The sequence below is a fragment of the Bombina bombina genome, chromosome 6, assembly GCF_027579735.1.
Source record: "Bombina bombina isolate aBomBom1 chromosome 6, aBomBom1.pri, whole genome shotgun sequence".
Taxonomy (NCBI): Eukaryota; Metazoa; Chordata; class Amphibia; order Anura; family Bombinatoridae; genus Bombina; species Bombina bombina.
Genome location: NC_069504.1, coordinates 11,418,359 through 11,441,889, shown reverse-complemented (window position 1 = coordinate 11,441,889; position 23,531 = coordinate 11,418,359). Strand labels below are relative to the sequence as shown.

General features: G+C 44.5%; 1 protein-coding gene across 2 annotated transcripts in view; it reads left to right on the top strand.

Annotated features, from left to right (window-relative positions):
* Nucleotides 1–23,531, top strand: part of LOC128664946 (kininogen-1-like) — a 93,555-nt gene that overhangs the window by 23,545 nt on the left and 46,479 nt on the right. Inside the window, exon 1 of one of the 2 annotated variants that reach the window (XM_053719736.1) lies at nucleotides 22,621–22,639. The exons of the other annotated variant lie outside the window; for it this stretch is intronic. The gene's annotated coding sequence lies outside the window, so the exon portion shown is untranslated. Of the gene's footprint in view, nucleotides 1–22,620; nucleotides 22,640–23,531 lie in introns of those variants that run through there. 2 annotated transcript variants of the gene reach the window in all.

Sequence of the window (23,531 nt, the reverse complement as noted above, 5' to 3'; positions counted from 1 at the left end):
CCGTGGAAAGAGGATCTAGAGCTGAGAAAACGGACGAATTAAGGTAAGCGTCAAGGCACTATTAGAAACACTATACTGGATACATAAAGCTACCAGCGGAGGCCAAATACACAGAGTGTTGAGACATTTGGTTATATTCGGGTGCTGCAGAGCATCCCGCTGCATACTTGAGACTGTCTTTCTAAACCACCAACTGTATTTTAATTGCTTTGTTAGCATTTTATTGTATTACATTTGATACTATTTGAAAATGGCTTATTGAATTGCACTGATATGATTCGAGTACTATTTTAGATTGGACGTCCAAATCTTTTTATTGCATAGTATTTATTATACTTTACTATACTTTTTAACATTGCATCCAAATTAAATATATATTTTATATTACCACGTTTGTTTGACCATTTTTTAACCCATTTTTTTAACAATTTTTTAAACCATTTTGGGGTTGGAATATTTGTATTTGCTCAAATATTAAGATAACAAAAATAGAGTACGAAATTGAATAATTGTATATCCCTGGAGGATTCCCCCAGCTTTTTTAGCGCTTGTATACCTACCTTTTGTACTTACTTTGAACTCTGGGATTTTTGTTAGAGGAATCCCATTATAGCAAGCAGAGGGGGTGAGGGTCCTAGCACAGGTCTAAGCCCTTTTCTTACACACTACTTTAAAGAGCTGCCACTCTCCAAGGAGGCTCAATTCAGTGGGCAACAGTTGGACTCAGTAGCCTTGATTATCAAGAGTGTTTTGCTCTTTGTGAGTCTGCAGGTATGTTAGACTTTAATAGCAGTGTCTCTTCTCCTCTTAGTAAGGTGTAGTAAACCCCAGTAATGTTAAGAATATTTGCAGGGTATGAGATGACGCACTTAGGCCTTGAGTGTCACATCTACTTCACCACTTCTAGTTCTATTCATACACTGTAGCACTGAAACATCCTTAGGCTATTTGTGAATATCTTCACTTTTCACTAGTCTGGTGTATGGGATTCAACCCTTATTATAGTCCTGCAACGGTTTGGGCCCTATTATAATCGTGTCAGTCACTACTGAGGTCTTAGCTCGTGTGTGTCATGAGATCTTCTTACCCAAGGCTCTAAGGACTAGCTGTAATGCTGTAGCCGCTGGATTCTCAAGCAGGAAATGGCTAGGCCTGCGGCGTTAGGGTAATCGTCCTTTCTAAGGTACCTCATGGCATTGGCTGTGCAGTCTAGAAATGGAGCCAGAGCTGGTTAGGTAATATCTCCTCTGCACCTTCGGTAATTGTGAGTTGTCGCTTGCTTACAAGTCCTATGTTCGGCAAGCCCGATGGTGTGACGTTCTGGATCGTGGGGTAATTATACGCTATGCAGGTGAAGTGTACACCGCCGGGATGGGCCGCAGCCTGTTCAGATCCTGTGAGCTCTTTACCGGAGTCGACTGTAAGTAGAGCTAGTATCTCTGAAGTCTGAGTTGTTGTGGTGGGTACTTGGCTTAAAGGTATCACCCCGCTGTCGATCTGGTAACGAGGCCGTTTTCGGCTTGCTGCTGATCTCTCCACACAGTTGGTGACTGTCGAGTCTGACGTATGTGTTTGTGGTTAGCCGATTTAATGTTTGGCAGATCTTATAGTTGCAGAGGATCTCCAGACAACTGATCATAGGAACACTAGCATAATCAGCTAATTTAAGCCAGAAAAGTGTACATTATTAGGATTTATAGATGGAGCTCATATGAGACACATCTGCTTGCTCTGACGGTTAGCTCCGTCCCCCAACTAGAAGAGCTTTATGACTTAAATCTTCGTATGCTGACGGTGTCTAAAACAAGATTACTGTCTCTCTATTTTAAGGGAAAAAACGTTTTGGTTCTCAGTTGGATTCTATTATCTCCAATATTACTGGGGGAAAGGGAATTTTTCTTCCCCAAGACAAAAAAAATCTATGGGAAAATTTAAAGTTTTCGTTTTTGTTCCTTTCATCAGAATAGGGAACAGTAAACTGCTCCTTCCCCTAAAGCCTCTGGCTCTAATTGGAGACAATCTCCAAATTGGAATAAATCCAAGCCTTATTAGAAACCGAATCCAGCACCTAAGCCTGCATGAAGGTGCGACCCCCAATCCAGTTCTTCTGGTGGGGGCAGACTAAAACTATTTCAAGAATTTTGGGCAGACTCTGTCCAAAATCAGGGGATTCTGAATATTATTTCTCAGAGGTATCGAATTGGATTCAGAATAAGACCTCCCAAGGGAAGATTCTTTATCACCCATGTACCAAAAAAAAAACAGTAAAGGCCCAAGCATTTCTGAAATGTGTTTGAGATCTAGAACTCTTGGGGGTAATCATCTTAGTTCCTCTACAGGACAAAGGTTAGGGTTATTCAAATCTTTTCATTGCTCCAAAGAAGGAAAATCATTTCAGACCAATTTTGGATCTGAAAACTTTAACTTTAACTTAAAATTTCCCAACTTTTAAGATGGTGACTATAAGGACTATTCTGCCTTTTGTTCAGCAAGGTCACTTTATGACAATAGACTTACATGATGCTTACCTTCACATCCCAATCCACCCAAATCATTATAAATTTCAGAGATTCTCTTTTATAGACAAGCATTACAAATTTGTCGCTCTTCCATTTGGCCTTGCAACAGCTCCAAGAATATTCTCAGTGCCCTTCTATCTGTAATCAGAAAGCAGGGTATTGCAGTGTTTCCTTATTTGAACAATATCTGGGCACTAGCTAAATCTTTTGATTTAGAAGAATCTCACAAGAAACAACTATTGTTGTTTCTTTAAAGACATGGTTGGAAGATCAATTTACCAAAGAGTTTCTTGATTCCTCAGACGAAGGTCACCTTTTTAGGTTTCCAGATAGATTCAGTGTCCATGACTCTATCCCTAACAGACAAGAGACAATTGAAATTAGTTTCAGCTTGTCTAAACCTTCAGTTTCTATGATTACCTTCAGTGGCCATGTGCATGTTGCACCAATGGTGCATGGATTACACTCGGATATTACAACTGTTATTCCTAAATCCCAATTCTCAACGCTCTCTGACTTGTTGCTTAAACCACCACTTTTATTCTTCAAGTGGCCTTCTTTGTTCATCCTACCTGGTCTGTGATCACCACAGGTGCAAGTCTTACAGGTTGGGGAGTTGTCTGGGGGTCACTGACAGCACAGAGTGTTTGGAATCCTCAAGGGGTGAGGTTACCAACCAATATATTGGAATTCAGAGTTTTTTAGGCATGGCCTCTATTAAAGAGAGAACATTTGTTTTCAAGCAGACAATATCACAACAGTGGCATATGTCAATCATCAAGGGGGGACTCGCAGTCCTCTAGCAATGAAAGAAGTATCTCAAATACTTTCTTTGGCAGAATCCATCTCTTGTCTTATCACTGCGATTCATATCCCAGGTGTAGACAACTGGGAAGCGGATTATCACAGCCGTCAATCTCTACGTCTGGGGGAGTGGTCTCTCCATCCAGATGTGTTCTATCACATTGTACAGATGTGGGTCCTTTAAGAATAGAATAGATCTGATGGCCTCTCGTCTGAAAAATAAACTTCCCAGGTACCTTTCTAGGTCAAGGGATCCTCAGGCGGAAATAATGGATGCTCTAGCAGTACCCTGGTTTCACCAGCCTGCTTACATTTTTCCCCCTCTGGTTCTACTTCCAAGAGTGATCTCAAAGATCATAATTGAACAAGCTTTTGTGTCTCTGATAGCGCCAGCGTGGCCTCACAGGATTTGGTATGCGGACCTTGTCTAAATGTCCAGATGCCATTCTTGGCCTCTTCCTCTAGACCAGACTTCCTATCTCAAGGCCCCGTTCTTCCATCCAGATCGCAAATCTCTACATTTGATGGCATGGAAATTGAACGTTAGTCCTCAGTCATAGAGGTTTCTTTGGACTCTGTGATTAACACTATGATTCAGGCTTGCAATCCTGTTTCAGGAAACCTACCACAAGGTTTGGAAACCTATATATCATGGTGCTCTTCACATGATTTTTCCTGTCATTCTTTTTGCATTCCTAGGATTCTTCAGTTTCTTCAGGATGATTTAGACAAAGGTTTGTCTGCCAATACCTGGAAAGGACAAATCTCTGCTCTTATGTTTTATTTCTCAGAACAATTGCTAATCTTCCTTATATTCACTGTTTTGTCCAGGCTTTAATTGGAATTAAACCTGTTATTAAATCTATTTGTCCTCCTTCGAATTTTAAATTGGTATTAAAGATTTTGCAAGCTCCTCCTTTTGAGCCTATGCACTCTTTGGACATTTAACTTCCTTGGAAAGTGTTGTTTCTATTGGCCATCTCTTCTGCTAGAAGAGTCTCTGTCTGCTCTCTCTTGGGAGTTTTCTTATAAAGCTGTTTTACAGACTTCTTTCAAATTTTAGCCTAAAGTTGTGAATTATAACGACATTAATAGGGAAATCATTGTTCCTTCTTTGTGTACTAATTCTAAGAATAATATTGAAAGATCTTTACACTCTTTGGATGTAGTAAGAGCTTTGAAATACTATGCTGCCATTGCTGCGCTACTTACCCCCTTCACTGTGCTTAGGTTCTGATGCCGTCTCTAACAGCATCAGAACGAACGAGGCTCCCATTGGAGCCTATAAAAGTGCTCTCTCATGAGTACAATGCTTCCTAGCAATGTGAACGCAAGCTCGTGGTCGCATTGCAGTTAACTTGTAATTCTAGCGCACATTAGAGTGCGCTGGTATTACTCAGTGGAGCGAATATCGCCTTGCACGCACTTCAATATTTAGCGCTCCACTTGTAATCTTGCCCATAGTGGGTATTTGTGATATTTCTGACAGAAAACAGGTTAAAAGGTTTTGTTGAATACATGTTTCATTGCTACTATATTTGAAGCTACTAAACAGTTTATTGCTAATAGAAATGAAGCAAATATGATTATTCCTAATTGATTATTTTTTTATTTATTTATTTAAACTGCCCCTTGTGATTCATTAGTTCCTGTTAATAAAGGCACAATAAGTCCTAAACCTTCTGCTGGAAGGAGCTATGATTATTTAATTTAATAAAATATGTGCAATGAGATGAGTTGTAATACTATAAAGTGATCAAGACTGGTTAACAAGAAATTAAATACAATTTTCACAGATAACAATTATCAGCAATTAAAAGTTTTACATTTATCAGTTGTCTTAACAGAACGGTAATAGGGTGGTCTTGAGAATTTGTAACTGAAAATTATAGAAGAAAAGAAGATTTTTTTAAAAAATAAATAAATTTACAAAATCGTTCTATTTTTGTTTAGTTTTATTTATTTAAATTTTTTAGAAACACAGCTTGGTAAGTATAAAAATATCTATGCTAAATAAGGTTTAAATGTATTTTTTCAAAAAATGACATCACTAGTGACATCACCTAAAAATATAATTTCTCTGATCTGTAGGATGATGTCATGGGTTATGTCACTACTGGTGTCTTTGATGATATCATAGGTGATGTCACTAGTAAGGTCATTGATGTTGTCATCAACAATATCATGTGTGATGTAATCAGTTATGTCATTGATGATGTCATGCAAAGAACCCAGGGTGGGGGCAGATTAAGTTTGGAATTTCCTTGCTTTTTAACATTTGATTTACAACTTAAACTTGAGGCATTAATGTAATTCTTTTGCCAATGAATAAATATAAATTATTAATAATTAAGGGGAGGTGAAAAGTGAGTTTATATAGACAAAATGTAGGGAGAAAATCTCATTGTGCAGCTCATTAGCAAATCTAGACAAGTAAGAAGCCTTACAGAGTTAAGTCGAAGAAGTTTCACCAAAAAGTATGCACATATTTAGCACTTTTGTCTCCCCTTATATTGAATACATCATTGTGCGGGGGGTAGAAAACCTAGTCTATAATTAAAACATAGCTTTTATTGCTTCATTTAAAACAGATGTGTGACGTTAAAAACACAAATGAGATTCTGAGATGCGCTATCAGGATGTTATTTCTGCATCACTGCTGATCGAATGATACCTATAGCGAATTACCAAGTGGAGTATTTGATGGTGTATGTAAACTAATATACTCTGGGTGGAGTGACAATCAACATTGGGCCAATCAGAGTTGGAATATCAGGGTGTTGAGGAGTGGCAGCAACCACTGGGATTCTCTATACCAGATGTTTAATAACTATACGCTGGCATAAATAGCTAATATGTAAAATGCTAGAGTTATTTTTGTTACCAGTTAGGTATAATATCAACCTGTAAGGTGTATAGTTTCAGGTAGAAATAAGTATCGGTGAGGGATAAATATTGGGTTCCTATGTTGTGTCAGTAGAATAAGTCTGACCTAATAAAGGGTTAATAGATATAATTGCGATAGGCAGATTGCTATTGCTCACATAAAGTGAGTATATAATATTAGAATAGCCTAGTGCATATAAAAATCAACCTTTTATTAATCCGCTATTGCCCCTAGTACACCTGTGGGTGTATTATGTTATAGAAAGCTTCCAATAAGAATTAGAAGCTGATACCAAATCAACTTTTTAGTAATCCGGTGTTAGTCCTATACAGTTCTGACAGGGTTAATAATACTAGGAATGCCTGCAGCAAAATAATCACTGTTTAAGGGATTAAAGGAGCAATGTCGTGCGACCCTGTAAGAAAAAACCCCTTCCCCACTTAACCATCTACTTAAACTAATAAATAAAGACACAACAACAATTGGGATTTAAAGACCCTTGGGTCATTTATTAACTCGAGGCACCCCTGGATGTTTATTTAACGAAAAAACATCAGGGCATTTTACCTAATTCAACTCTGACTCATTTACATGGTTACATGTAAATGCTATAACTTGAAAAGAACATTAAGTGGCATAACCTAACTACCTAACTCACATGAAGCGGGAAGCAGGCCCAGGCAGCTGACACAAAGCGGAGCCCGGCTATAATGCATAACGGATAGAAGGTTTTACTCAAGCTGTTCGGCCCACTGCAAACCAGGAGAAGCTTCCCCAGACACGCGCCTGGCTACGTCACTCCTCCTGCAATGGCCGTCACTCCTCCCCGCTTTCTATCTGACGCCTGGGTCGCTACCGCCCGCCCTTTAGAGTGTCAACACCGCTCAAACCTTAGTGGTCCTCCGGAATCGCCAGGCGAACACCAAACGATTTCCGAAAGGAGCTGAAAACTTAACGCCCTGGACTTACCAACGGACTATGAGTTGACTAACTCTGCCCGGAGCCAGGGGGAGCCTAACTCTACAACTTTAAACCAAAAAGCCGCTGGGAGGGGTGGGAGAAGATCTGTGATGGCCAGGAACAGAAAAAGAGGGCCTAAAACTCCCAGAAGCCCCTTTTTATTGGTAAGTCCAGATCCCTCCCTTAGCCTGCAACATTGTTGCCAGTCTCACTCACACAACCCACATACACTCCTCCTCCCTGCTTCCTTAACCCTTAAGCCGTTTCTGGCTAATCTGCAGCCCTGCACTTTCCTAAGGGATTAAAGGAGCAATGTCGTGCGACCCTGTAAGAAAAACCCCCTTCCCCACTTAACCATCAACTTAAACTAATAAATAAAGACACAACAACAATTGGGATTTAAAGACCCTTGGGTCATTTATTAATTCGAGGCACCCCTGGATGTTTATTTAATGAAAAAACATCAGGGCGTTTTACCTAATTCAACTCTGACTCATTTACATGGTTACATGTAAATGCTATAACTTTAACTTGAAAAGAACATTAAGCGGCATAACCTAACTACCTAACTCACATGAAGCGGGAAGCAGGCCCAGGCAGCTGACACAAAGCAGAGCCCGGCTACAATGCATAACGGATAGAAGGTTTTTACTCGAGCTGTTCGGCCCACCGCAAACCAGGAGAAGCTTTCCCCAGGCACGCGCCTGGTTACGTCACTCCTCCTGCAATGGCCGTCACTCCGCCCCGCTTTCTATCTGACGCCTGGGGTCGCTACCGCCCCCGCCTCAAGAAACACCAACTACCTGATTTTTGCCGCCAAAACCTATGACTAACTACCCCTATAACCTTGCAGAACTACAGCTACTAACCCTTTCCTAATGTTCTCTATAACCTGTCTAACCCCAGGTCGTTAGATTGACCCCCATCCTGCCTATACAAGCTCCTGTCCCCTGCCGAGATGTCGGGGGTGCCTCAACACAAAACCTCCCAATTCTCTGGATGACCTTCCCTACGTCCCGGTTAACTTTCCTTTCTTACTCCAAAAGCGGCCCTATATGGCAGACCATATGGCCACCAATGCAACCTGGAATCACCTGTGACCACCCTACTCTCTACCCCAGGCAACCATGCGTGCAACCACCTAACGTCAGCGCACATAATCTGAATTTAACCTCTAGGGTAGGCATCGCCCCTAGGTCGTTGCCCCCCAGATGTATGACTATCACATCAGGACGACCCCACCTTCGGTAGGCCTCCTGTATCAATGCAGGCATTTCGTGCCAACAGAGGCCTCTGAGGCCCGAGGCCACCTGACGGACGCCCGGGAGGGGTGAAAGCCCATGCGGCTCCCAAGCGGGAGTGCTGATGCTCGGATGGAGGCCCAGTGTATGAACGATTGGCAGACAATCCAGATTTTACAAGAACCTCTGCACCTTCTTGAAAAAAACACAAAACTCCGTTAAACTATGCAAACCAACAACTGATCTCCCCAATGACCCCCTACTCTGGTCAGAGAGCAAACCCCCCCAAGACACCGACCCCTTTCTCACTCAATCTACCGGTGCCTTAGAAGGTCTAACGTACGTTTTATAGCCACTGCAAACTCCACCGACCCATCGGCCTTGATTCTGTCTGCCGACCAACCCAATGCCGCCGCGCTGTTTGCTGCGCCCCACCCGAAAAGAATGCGGCGCTATGCGTGATGTGTCCAAACTGGTCCCACTCTGCCGCAATCGCCCAAAACCCTACGGAATTGGAATCTGGAAATCACCGACCCATCCCTGATGGATCAGATACGGGCTGTCCCTTGAGGGCATAAACCCTCATAAACTGTCAACAGCGAGACGGACAAATTCTGGCATCCCCCTAACTTTGGTAGGTGTAGCCATACCCCCTTTCCCTTCCTGGTCCGTCTTGGATCTTGGAATAAGCAACAAAACCGCAATATCCCGGCCCATCTACACGTGGTGCTCCTGAATACCCCAATAGCGGGCAATTTTTGGATGGCGGCACCAGTTCGCTCACTCGCAGCGCCCCGTGAATGCCAGCGCAAATGTTGCCTTAAACAGTACAACCTGGTTTTGCCCTGCGCACCACCGCCTCTAAGGCGTGCATCAGATCACCAACCGAGCCACCGTATTGGGTTCCCTCCTGTCCGCCCTAGGGGGCTCCCTTCGACCCCAACCTCGTAATGTTTGTTTAACGAGAAAAGTACCCGTGAAATCTCACACCCTAAACAGCTTACTAAAGAAAGATAGGGCTGCCAGCTTACCCTGCACTAGCGATTTTCTGGCACCCCTTACTCTGAAGTTCCCTTAACCACTCTAACAGGGTTACCTGAGAAGTGTCGCAGTAAGATAACCTCCTTCTCCCGCAGAACTCCTGCCATTCGTTCCAGTGCCTCACATAATGATGTCCAAGGTCGCCGAGCCAATGACGCCTTAACTAAGGGGAACACGAACTCCCAGGGAACGCCAGCTGCCAGAGATAAGACGGGCATGGCAGGCCGTGAGGTGAGGCACAAGGGGCAACCCTCCTGAAACACCTCCCATTTCCCTCTAGACAGCGCGTCAGCCATGATATTCTTAACCCCTGGCACATGCTTGTCTGGAAAACTTGATATTAAGCTGGAGGGCATCTGAGTACCAGCTGCCTAAGGAGCCTGACTACTACCGCGAGGTTGCTGACAAGTGGTTAATAGAGAAAACCACACTCTGATTGTCGCACCAAAGATAACCGTTCGATTCGCCAACCTCTGTGCCCATAATTCCACGGCTACTATTATGGGGAATAGCTCAAGGAAACACAGGTTCTTTGTCAAACCGCCTGAAACCACGAAGTAGGCCACGCTTCTGCTCTCCACTCCATGCCCAGCATTGCTCCGTACCCCATGGAGCCCGCTGCATCGGTGAATAGATGCATGGATTGATTGGACTCCGCAGGTGTTCTCCATATACAGACTCCGTTGAAGTTTGTGAGGAACTCCTCCCAAACCCACAAGTCCTCGCGCATCCCTTCTGAGATAGATATCCTTGCCCGCTGAGGCCTACCACCCCCCAGCTGCGCCTCCAATCTGCGATTAAAAACGCGGCCCATCGGGATGACCCGCCCCCCGCAACGTTCAGGAGACCAAGCAATGATTGCAGCTCCTTCACCCCTCACCGATTTAGCCGCCCTGGTGCCGCGCACCATGTCTAGCAGGCGGCTCAGCTTGTCCTCCGGAAGCCCTACATAGCTTCGCCACAGAATCTATTTTCAATCCCCAAGAAAGTGAGGCGCGTGCAGGGGCCCCTCCGTTTTATCGGATGCCAAAGGAACCCCGAACGCCTCATTAAGGAGGTCATGCTCCGCATTAATTCCCCACACTGGGGGGAACCCGGTTCCCCCACAAGTAAGAAATCGTCCAGATAATGGGCGATCCATTCTGATCGCGCAAACCGGGTTAATGGGGAGTAGCCGGAATGCTGATCCAATATCCAGCTTCGCCATCAGCGAGCCCACCACCGCTTCCCGCACAATATCAACAGCAGATTCAAATGATTGATACTGCACGGAACTGAGCTCGGGTGAAATGGCATCATTCACCGACCCCCCTTTCGGGAACGAAAGGCGCTGTATGAGGTGGAATTTTCCGCTTTCTTTTTTAGGCACCACACCTAGCGGGGACACAATTAGTCCCTCAACGGGCGGCTGTTTGAATGGGCCTGCCATGCGCCCCAAACTAACTTCCTTCATAATTTTTTCACGAACGACCCCCGGCAACTGATTCGCCGATTTCAAGTTCCTCCGAATTATGGACCCCGTTACCACTCCCTGTACGGGAATGACAAACCCCTCCCTCAGACCGGACAGCAGCAAGCCTGCCGCCTCCCAGTCCGGGTACACTGCGAGCCATCTCTCAAGGGCGTCCACCCTCAGCGGGGTGGTTGCCTTTTCCAGCTGGTGGCAACTAGCCCCCGCTGCGATCCCCTGCCTGCTCGCGCCTTCTGGTGCATTTGACCCCTGGGTGCTGGCCGCCGCAGTAGCGGCACACGTGCTCGAAAGGAACAACTTTGCCCCCCTGTCGCACTGCTTCTCTTGAAATTTCCAGCATTCCCACCCTTTTCACCGCGCCCCGTGCACCTGCCCGAGAGGGCTGGCTACCCGACAGCCCTGCAGGTGACGCCTGCACCTCAGGCCCTAGTTTGTTCCATAGTAATAACTCCAATGGACCCAAATGACAGGGACGGATCCACCGCCATCTTTCTGCGATACGCAATATCATAATCCCTCCATATTCCTTCCTTATGGCATTTTATAGATCCTCTCTAACGTGCTCTGATATTTTAGGATATCTGCCCCCTGCGTAGGCCCATTTGGCCAAATAACAAGACCCCAGCACCCTAAAAACAGCTCACCCACTCTTCATAGGTGTCCAGCCTTTTCAACTCTTAGGGCCTGTCCCGTCCTCCGCCATTTCCTTTTTGTTTTTGAGCCTCAGCCGAGAGCTCAAATATGTTAACATATTTACTACTATGTATTTTCTTAACCATTTTGGACCTTCTGGTGCTCGTGCAAAGCAGTGCACCTTGACCGTGAACGAATCCCCTTCCCAGAGCCAATTTTCTATTACCCTCCTGGGTGACCCCGCGGTCCCCGGCTGCGCCCCGTATCCTCACTACCCCTTGCTCGGTTTGAGGCACTGAGCACTGGCTGCGCGCTTTCTTCCTATCTGCCATCAGTGTCCTTAGCATCCTGTACATACACTTCTCCCCTTTCTTGTGTAAACCTAACTCGGTGTCACTTTCAGACCCTGACTCTGTCGAACCTGGTGTCCCCTTCCTCTAGTGTCTGTGGTGCAAGGTATTGCTCACCTGCCTCTGCGCTTCCTTGTCCCCCTTTCTGCGGCAGTGCCTGCGGCGCCGACGATGTTGCTGCCGCCATGGGAAGTGTTTGAAAGGCATTCCTGGCCCCTGGACCACCGCCCTGCTGCGACTGCACCTGTGGGAAGAAAGACAGGAGAGGAGTACCGGCTGACTGGGGAGGCAAGGGTACATTCACGCTTCCAGCATTCATTCTGCATGCCATATCATCAGCCCTCTGCAGCTGCCCCCCTTGCATCAAATGCTGAACCCCATCTTGCATGTTCCCTACTCCCCCCCCAATTGCGGGGCTCTGGCCCAAACTCAGCCTGCTGCTCCCTTCCTTGCTGCATCCTCCATGCATTGGGCAAATTTGCCCCTTCCCTGCCTTGCTCATACCAAAATGTACCCCTGTCCCGTGGGCCTAGCTGCCCAGGGCTCATATTGTGGTATACAGTATCATCCCCCCTTTCCCCAAATGTGTCACCCCTATTGAGGAATTCCCTCCTATCATCCCCATCCCCCCCAAGTGCCTCCCCCCTATTCCCCCACAGTATTATAGACTGGCTCCCCCGCGCGCACGCATTATAGCCCCTCGTCGCGCACCCCCCCAACCCCCCGCAGCCGGCACCCCCCTCCTACACTTCCGGGGAGAGGGATGCGGAGAGAGCTGTTCTTTCCGCTCCTCTCCTGGCCGCGCTCAGAGTCCTACTGCGGCCGCGACCGGAAGTCCCGCCCACCGGAAGTACGTCAGGGGGCGGGGCTCCGGGCGCACGGATGGGCCGCAATGCAGGCTCCAAGGCCTGCGGAGGCCTAGTGAAGCCTGAAGGACCAGGCCCGTACCTGGCAGGCACTTCCACCAATGCCCGGCGGGTACCATTGGCCTCTAAACCACCGGAGGATGCCTCCGCTGGACCACCCAGGATGGCGGATGGGCCACGCGACGGCCCAGTGGTGAGTGCAGGTGGTGCAGGTGGTGTGGTGGTAGTAGAGCCGGTAGCCGTCACGGGTCCATCCAAGCAAGCGGATGGACCATGTGGCGGTCCGGTTGTTAACCCAGGTGGTGTGGCGGTGAACGATCCGGCGACCGCCACGGGCCGCTCCAAGCAGGAGGATGGGCCGCGTGGCTGGGCCACGTGGCGGGCCGGTACTGGGCCCAGGTAGTGTGGCGGTAGTAAGCCTCATGGCCGACACGGGCCCATCCCTGCTCGCCACGTGTCGGCCCGTTACTAGGCCCTGGTAGTGTGGCGGTAGATGGGGCCGCCGCGTGGGTGAGAAAGCCCACCCCAGGCGCAGACGGCCCCCCGCCAGGCTGAATTTGGATGGAGCGGTGGACAAGGGGGTAGCCCCTTGCGCTCCAAAAACCGGGGGCCCCAACGTATTAGAAAGGGGACTGCACTAGCGATCACACGGTCGCTAGCTGTCCCTGGGGAATAGCACCCACATCCAGGTGCCCAATCTGCCCCACTAGATCCACACTCCCCCTACCTTCCTCCTAGGCCCCATCCTCGATGGTCCCTGAACCCTACCACCTCAGAAACTAAGTCCCACCCAGCTGCTCCCCCCTTTCACCTACTCCCATCCCACCACTCTCCCTATGCCCCTCCTCAACCCTTGCAGAGGCCTCTGCTGGGAGAGGCATTCTCTCCCCCCGCTCCCCACCTTGAGCTAATTGACTTGCAAAGTGTTATGGCCCAGCTAAGGGATGGTCCCTGGGACCCTGGGGAAGGGGGAACAACATCAAGTCACTCATCTCTTTTTCTGCAGTTCCTTGCGTCCACGGTTGAGGGACCCCACGTCCCTGAACGGGAGAGGAGGCAAAGAAGACCTGCGTGACCGAATTCATCCTCCTGCAATCAGCAAGACAGCTAACACAAGAAGATCTGTGATGGCCCAGGAACAGAAAAAGAGGGCCTAAAACTCCAGAAGCCCCTTTTTTATTGGTAAGTCCCAGAATCCCTCCCTTAGCCTGCAACATTGTTGCCAGTCTCACTACACAACCCCACATACACTCCTCCTCCCTGCTTCCTTAACCTTAAGCGTTTCTGGCTAATCTGCAGCCCTGCACTTTCCTAAATGGTAATTCCGGTTTGGTTATATTGGCGTTTTATTTGTGGTTGTATAGTTAAACCTCAGCCATTCAAATCTCTATGTTCTCAGCGTGTCCTAGATATTGTTGTAATATTGCTGCACAGTGACAGAGTGTGTATCACTAATGGTTACTAGTACACAACACTATACAAACCCACACAATATGCAGAGCTAATAAATGAGTGAATAGATCTGTCTTTGTACTCCAGTGATACTTCTGATAATTGTTGTAATATTTGTGCACAGTGACAGAGTGTGTATCACTAATGGTTAGTACACAACACACAATATGTGGAGCTAATAAATGAGTGAATAGATCTGTCTTTGTTACTCCAGTGATACTTCTGATATTGCTATAATATTGCTGCACAGTGACAGAGTGTGTATCACTAATGGTTAGTACACAACACTATACAAACCCACACAATATGCAGAGCTAATACATGAGTGAATAGATCTGTCTTTGTTACTCCAGTGATACTTCTGATGTTGTTGTAATATTTGTGCACAGTGACAGAGTGTGTATCACTAATGGTTAGTACACAACACACAATATGTGGAGCTAATAAATGAGTGAATAGATCTGTCTTTGTTACTCCAGTGATACTTCTGATATTGTTATTATATTGCTGCACAGTGACAGAGTGTGTATCACTAATGGTTAGTACACAACACACAATATGCAGAGCTAATAAATGAGTGAATAGATCTGTCTTTGTTACTCCAGTGATACTTCTGATGTTGTTGTAATATTGCTGCACAGTGACAGAGTGTGTATCACTAATGGTTAGTACACAACACACAATATGTGGAGCTAGTAAATGAGTGAATAGATCTGTCTTTGTTACTCCAGTGATACTTCTGATATTGTTGTAATATTGCTGCACAGTGACAGAGTGTGTATCACTAATGGTTAGTACACAACACACAATATGTGGAGCTAATAAATGAGTGAATAGATCTGTGCTTGTTACTCCAGTGATAGTTCTGATGTTGTTGTAATATTGCTGCACAGTGACAGAGTGTGTATCACTAATGGTTAGTACACAACACACAATATGTGGAGCTAATAAATGAGTGAATAGATCTGTGCTTGTTACTCCAGTGATAGTTCTGATGTTGTTGTAATATTGCTGCACAGTGACAGAGTGTGTATCGCTAATGGTTAGTACACAACACACAATATGTGGAGCTAGTAAATGAGTGAATAGATCTGTCTTTGTTACTCCAGTGATACTTCTGATGTTGTTGTAATATTGCTGCACAGTGACAGAGTGTGTATCACTAATGGTTAGTATATAACACACAATATGTGGAGCTAATAAATGAGTGAATAGATCTGTCTTTGTTACTCCAGTGATACTTCTGATGTTGTTGTAATATTGCTGCACAGTGACAGAGTGTGTATCACTAATGGTTAGTATATAACACACAATATGTGGAGCTAATAAATGAGTGAATAGATCTGTCTTTGTTACTCCAGTGATACTTCTGATGTTGTGGGTGCCTCCGTATAAACTATCACTAATCCAGTGGTTGTTCCGGTTATTTTATATTAGAGTATTGTGAATAGGGGTATAGTATAGCTATATGTCTGCCCTATACAGCAGATTGTTCCACAGTTAACTGTTACATACACCTTAGCTTGAGTAGCTACATTTAGGCTATATAGTAAGGTATATTCCCATATGGATCCACAGAGTGCATATCTTAAAAAAGGTTTATCTTAATCAAAATTAGCATCGAGTCTCATTGCATTGATTAAAAAGTGCAAGCGTGTTTTCTATCTAACAACCCTCCCTAGTATTATTAACCCTGTCAGAACTGTATAACACCGGATTAATATAAGGTTGATTCATATATTCACTAGGCTTTTCTAATATTATATACTCACTTTATGTAGGCAATAGCAATTCCCTTTGCAGTAACTGCACAATATTGTCAAACAACTATATCTATTAACCCTTTATTAGGTCAGACTTATTCTACTGACACAACATAGGAACCCAATATTTATCCCTCACCGATACTTATTTCTACCTGAAACTATACACCTTACAGGGTGATATTATACCTATAAATGGGAAGCTCACCAAATCTAAAGGCCCCTAATACAATTGTTTTAATATAAATAATATTTTCTATTATATATTAGTCAGATTGTCTGATTCTAATCAATTAGGTTTTGCTAATAATAATTGAAAATAGGGGGGTGCTAACTGTCTGAAATGAATAAAGGTAATGAGGAAAGAAAAGTGACAGTATACTAGCACTCTTGTGGATGCCAATAATTACATATACATATATGACATGGAGGGCCACCTGTATCAGGAACAGGGATAGACACAGACAAAGGCTGCGGCAGACATTTTCCAAAGTACAGACCTTATTGAAGGACACCAAGGTACATTTGAAATTAAAAACATTATTTTATAGTGCTGGGTGTTATTATACTGATGCAGATACCACTGATTCTATAACCAGCCCTCCTCTGGCTATACCCATGTGCCAGTGTCACTACTGTGTCATTATATAGTGCTGGGTGTTATTATACTGATGCAGATACCACTGATCCTATAACCAGCCCTTGTCTGGCTATACCCATGTGCTAGTGTCACTACTGTGTCATTATATAGTGCTGGGTGTTATTATACTGATGCAGATACCAATGATTCTATAACCAGCCCTCCTCTGGCTATACCCATGTGCCAGTGTCACTACTGTGTCATTATATAGTGCTGGGTGTTATTATACTGATGCAGATACCACTGATCCTATAACCAGCCCTTGTCTGGCTATACCCATGTGCCAGTGTCCACTACTGTGTCATTATATAGTGCTGGGTGTTATTATACTGATGCAGATACCACTGATCCTATAACCATCCCTCCTCTGGCTATACCCATGTGCCAGTGTCACTACTGTGTCATTATATAGTGCTGGGTGTTATTATACTGATGCAGATACCACTGACCCTATAACAGCCCTCCTCTGGCTATACCCATGTGCCAGTGTCCACTACTGTGTCATTATATAGAGCTGGGTGTTATTATACTGATGCAGTACCACTGATTCTATAACCAGCCCTCCCTCTGGCTATACGCATGAGCCAGTGTCACTACTGTGACATTATATAGTGCTGGGTGTTATTATACTGATGCAGATACCACTGATCCTATAACCAGCCCTCCTCTGGCTATACCCATGTGCCAGTGTCACTACTGTGTCATTATATAGTGCTGGGTGTTATTATACTGATGCAGATACCACTGACCCTATAACCAGCCCTCCTCTGGCTATACCCATGTGCCAGTGTCACTACTGTGTCATTATATAGTGCAGGGTGTTATACTGATGCAGATACCACTGACCCTATAACCGGCCCTCCTCTGGCTATACCCATGTGCCAGTGTCACTACTGTGTCATTATATAGAGCTGGGTGTTATTATACTGATGCAGATACCACTGATTCTATAACCAGCCCTCCTCTGGCTATACGCATGAGCCAGTGTCACTACTGTGACATTATATAGTGCTGGGTGTTATTATACTGATGCAGATACCAATGATCCCATAACCAGCCCTTCTCTGGCTATACCCATGAGCCAGTGTCACTACTGTGTCTTTGTATAGTGCTTGGTGATATTATACTGATGCAGATACCACTGATCCTATAACCGGCCCTCCCATGGCTATACCCATGTGCCAGTGTCACTAATGTGTCATTATATAGTGCTGGGTGTTATTATACTGATGCAGATACCACTGATCCTATAACCGGCCCTCCCATGGCTATACCCATGTGCCAGTGTCACTACTGTATAATTATATAGTGCTGGGTGTTATTATACTGATGCAGATACCAATGATCCCATAACCAGCCCTCCTCTGGCTATACCCATGTGCCAGTGTCACTACTGTATAATTATATAGTGCTGGGTGTTATTATACTGATGCAGATACCAATGATCCTATAACCAGCCCTCCTCTGGCTATACCCATGAGCCAGTGTCACTAGTGTGTCTTTGTATAGAGCTGGGTGTTATTATACTGATGCAGATACCAATGATTCTATAACCAGCCCTCCTCTGGCTATACCCATGAGCCAGTGTCACTAGTGTGTCTTTGTATAGAGCTGGGTGTTATTATACTGATGCAGATACCAATGATCCTATAACCAGCCCTCCTCTGGCTATACCCATGTGCCAGTGTCACTACTGTGTCTTTGTATAGTGCTTGGTGATATTATACTGATGCAGATACCACTGATCCTATAACCAGCCCTCCCATGGCTATACCCATGTGCTAGTGTCACTAGTGTGTCTTTGTATAGAGCTGGGTTTTATTATACAGATGCAGATACCATGACCCTATAAGCCCTTGTATGGCTATACGCATGTGCCAGTGTCACTGCTGTGTCTTTGTATAGTGCTGGGTTTTATTATACAGATGCAGATACACATCCAGTATTTCACTCAGGCTTTAGTTATTTATTCCATAACTTATCACCCAATATCGCTAGCAATCTCTTGACAAACCACTAACTTTATTCACACTACATATATTTTGTTATTCCTATTATTTAATCAGAAACAAAAGATATACTAAGGTTGTGGCAGACACTGCAAGGGCTAATCACGGACACCAGTGTCCGTGTACGGACACCTTGCCTATCCCTGATCAGGAATCTAATAAAACATAACTTTTATTAAGATAAATTAATTAAAAAATAATAATATATACATATGAATGCATAGTGTGTGCTTTAAAACTTAGATTAAGAAAATTGTCCTTGATATTATACCTAACTGGTAACAAAAATAACTCTTGCATTTTACATATTAGCTATTTATGCCAGCGTATAGTTATTAAACATCCGGTATAGAGAATCCCAGTGGTTGCTGCCAAGGGTCCAAGAGTGACCGAACATAATACAAAGTGAAGGTTTCTTTAAAAGAAAAATCCTGAGGTTCTGCACAATAGTCCATGTTATGATAAAGCAAGCGCTCCTGTGTAACTATATTTATACAACGTGTACTGCATTGTAAGGTTTCTATACTCTGTATGTTTAAGAACCTCAATAACGATATATAAAACAAGTGCACGAGCACTCTAGCCTGAATGCACACTATAATATAAACTATATAGGGCATCCCCACATTATCTGTGTAGTGCTATTGCCACCCGTTGTTTGTACATAAAAGTAAGAAGCCTTATTTACCATAGAACAGTCATTTTCAACCAGTGTGCCGTGGTGAGATCCTCAGGTGTGCCGCGGCCAGACTGACAACAGTGTGACATTTTTTTTATAAATTGTTGTTTGTTTTTGTTTTTTACTCTGGGACATTTTTTTATTTTGAATGAGATGATCAGTCGTGGCGAACATTGCGTAGAAATGCAGCCTTCCCCCCCTACCACAGCACACAGCTACCCATGCAATACATTCTCAGGTCTCTGTAACCTTGTGTCTGTCAATGTCTCCTCCTGCAGACACCGACCCGCATTAAATGACTGCACGGGCTTTCATTTAATGCGGGCAGAGAGTCTCTGTGCGGTGCCTGCAGGAGGAGCCATTGACAGACATAAGGTTACAGAGACCTGAGAATATATTGCCTTTGCACGAAGACTCAAATACAAAGCCACCGATAATAATTCAGCGCCTTCCTTTACTTCTACGAGCGCTCCCATAACAACCGCAGCCTTTTCCGATCCAAAGTTCAAAACAAAGTTATCCTCCGCCTGCTCTCGGTGAGCTGCACTAGCAACTCTCGCGAGACCCCTGACTGACTGTGCTAGATGCCGAGCAGCGGGTGGAGGGTTGTTACCATGGTGACAGCTTATAGGTACTGTCTGGTCTAAAACGAGTAGTGATGACAGTGCTGCAGCAGGGCCAGAGCCTGCTTTGATGCAGGTATTTGGCAAACTAAGCGACTGCATTGCTATTGTGTGATCTGAGTGCATGTTGCATGACATTAAAGATGTGTCTGCAAGAATGTTGGTGACAAAGGGTCGCCAGGGGTCAAAACCAGAGATCCCATCTAAAATCTGTTGTTGACATGTGACTTGTCGAGAAACTACAGTAAAAGGAGAACTGATGTTTGACAAAGAGCCAAAGCACATGAACAGATTGTAGGCTTCCCTTAGACTGGGCAGAGTGGGTGAAAATAAAGGGTTGGGCAACCACTGGCTGGAGCAGGGTAGTTGCAACCCATAAACTAAACAGCAGTGGCCATGCAGGCCCCTTTAACCCACATACAAAATTTGTCTGTGGCTTAAAGGGGCCTGCATAGCTACTGGTGTTTAGCTTATGGGGTGCAACTACCCTGCTCCATCCAGTGGTTGCCCAACCCTTGATTTTCACAGTCTTGTCTGTGGCTTAAAGGGGCCTTCATGGCCACTTGTGTTTAGCTTATGGGATGCAACTACCCTTCTCCATCCAGTGGTTGCCCCCACCCTTGATTTTCACCCACTTGTCTGTGGCTTAAAGGGGCCTTCATGGCCAATTGTGTTTAGCTTATGGTGTGCAACTACCCTGCTCCAGCCAGTGGTTGCCCCCACCCTTGATTTTCACCCACTTGTCTGTGGCTTAAATGGGCCTTCATGGCCACTTGTGTTTAGCTTATGGGGTGCAACTACCCCTGCTCCATCCAGTGGTTGCCCCCCACCCTTGATTTTCACCCACTCTGCCCATTATAAGGGAAACTCCTACAATCTACTCATGTGCAGGATCAGTCCCTACCCTGGGCACAACTGCCCCCTGCAGGATGAGGCGCTCAGGATCCTGGGGTATCTGGTTTGTCTTGAGTGTAGTCCTGTCCCTGCAAGGTAAATGCTGGATTTTATTTAACTTTGCACATTTAATGACATTTCTGTTACTAGACTCTGTGTAGTTAAATGTTGTGTCCTTTAGATGTGAAATGTAATTCAGGATTTTATAATATTGTTATATTCCTAATGTAAAGTATTCATCATATACCAGAACTGCAGTCTGCTAGCCTTTCTTTGTCTCTGATTCTGATTTTCCTGGCACGTGCACAGTGTACCATTCATGCACATGTTGCTGTTTTGTTGTTGTTCTCAGTGATATTTTGATTATCTAGCTTTGGCAATACAGTTGTAGTGACTGTTATGCTAATAAAGATTAATTGAATTGAATTGACTAAAATGTACTAAATTGTCATATATACGCAGATGCCCTTTAAGCCATAGCATTGCTGAATACACAGGTTTTAAGCTTAGCCAGGGTTAGTACAGTGATTCAGAACCATCCCAGGACAGCTGTTTCAGGGTTTATAACACTCATCAGCTGGGAGTAGGTTGAGTCACTTCGAGTGAAGTTGAATTCCTTGTGATAAACAACAACTTCTAAAATTATGGTTAGGAGAAAAGGGAGTTAAAAATCCTCCACTAAGCACAAAATGTAGAGAGAAACTCATTGAGCAGCCCATTAACAAATCTAGACCAGTCAGAGGACTTGTTTTTCCCATAGGAGACCTCTGGATACACTTTTTCCAATGCTCAAGTAAAAAAGTAAATCATTGTGAACCTCATTTGCATATCTTACCCAGAATCCTTTGCACCATTGGAAATAGTGTATCCAGAGGTCTTCTGTGGGAAAACAAGCCTTCTGACGTGTCTAGATTTGTTACTGGGGTACACAAGGAGTTCTTCTCTCTCTCTTTCTTTCTCTCATATTTGTTCTGTTTCCCAGGAGTAATGGATTGTAAACTCCACCTGTATGAAAGAAAATATAATTTATGTTTACCTGATAAATTAATTTCTTTTTTGGTTTTGAGAGGCCATGACACCCCATCCATTTTGTTTTGTATTTTTTTCTGGTGGCAGTTTAAGTATGCATCTCTTTTTTCCCTGATTCTTTTTTTATTTTATTTAATCCTACCTTTCTGTCTGTATGTCAGACTTGTTTCCACTAAGGTGGGAGGGTTTTAAGGGCTCTTGGAGTTTTGGGAATCTTTGACTCCTCCTAGTGGCCAGGAATGTAATTCCCAGGAGTAATGGATCATGGACTCTCACCACTATGAAAGAAATGAATTGATCAGGTAAGCATAAATTATATTTTTAATTTGTGACTTTGTCTCACAGTGTCAGTGAGAAAGTGGATTCATTGGGCTGTCTATGCAGTTCTCTCTCAGCTCTCACAATATCCACTAAGCCTTTTACCCCTTCAGTTCGCACTGATTTATCTCACTTTTACTGTGTTGGAGAAGTTGTAGTCACAATAAACTAAATAAATTGATATTATGGACATAAAACTAGAAGCTAAAGTGCTAAAGCTGCTGCAAATAGATAGTTTTTTCAGTACAGGCTGCTCCAATGTTAATTCCTCAATCCTGCATCTCAGAGAGCCTCATTAACTGCAAGAGTATTAGTTAATAATCATTTATCATCATACTGTAAATAGAGAAGCCCCTCCCCTTTATTAAGCACCACCCACCACAAATTTTACAGCATAAATACCAAAGCTGCAAATAGAGGTATCAGTGTCTGGTTGCTGAGCTCACAGTTCTGTAACAAGGTGAGTTATCATAAGGCAGCTGGAGGCGTCAGTGACTGATTATTTACTGGTTTATGCCAGGGGGTCACAGACTGAGATTAGGGGTGATGGGTAAACACAAAGGAGGGGCAGAACTTTATAATGGGGCAGAGCCTAGAACTAGAGGTGCTGGGTGGGGGAAAGATCTTTATCTTGGAAGAAAGGGATTAAAGCCTTATACTGGGGGTAACAGCCTTATACTGGGGGTAACAGCCTTATACTGAGTGTCACAGCCTTATACTGGGGGTCACAGCCTTATACTGGGGGTCACAGCCTTATACTGAATGTTGCAGCCTTATACTGAGTGTCGCAGCCTTATACAGAGTGTCGCAGCCTTATACAGAGTGTCGCAGCCTTATTCAGAGTGTCGCAGCCTTATACAGAGTGTCGCAGCCTTCGCAGCCTTATACAGAGTGTCGCAGCCTTATACAGAGTGTCGCAGCCTTATACTGAGTGTATAAGGCTCACTGACTTCCCCACTGTCTCCTTACTTCTGCCCACCTTATATTGCATGTTACAGCCTTGTACAAGGGGTCGCAATCTTGTACTACAGCCATCTACTGAGGGTCACAACCTTCTACTGAGGGTCACAATTTTATACTGGTGGTTACAGCAATATACTGAGGTCACAACCCTATTTATACTGGGTGTGACAGTTTCGTCTGGAGACCAAATCCTTCTATGGGGGTCATAGCCTTATACTGGCATCACAGCCTTGTACTGGGGTCACAGCCTTATACTGAGGGTCACAGCCTTATACAGGGGGGGGGGGGGTCAAGGCCTTTTACTGTCTCACCTTCCTGTACACATGTGTCATGTTCTGTGAATTCTTGTTTATTAACTTATCATTTCTCCATTACTATTTTCCATTTTT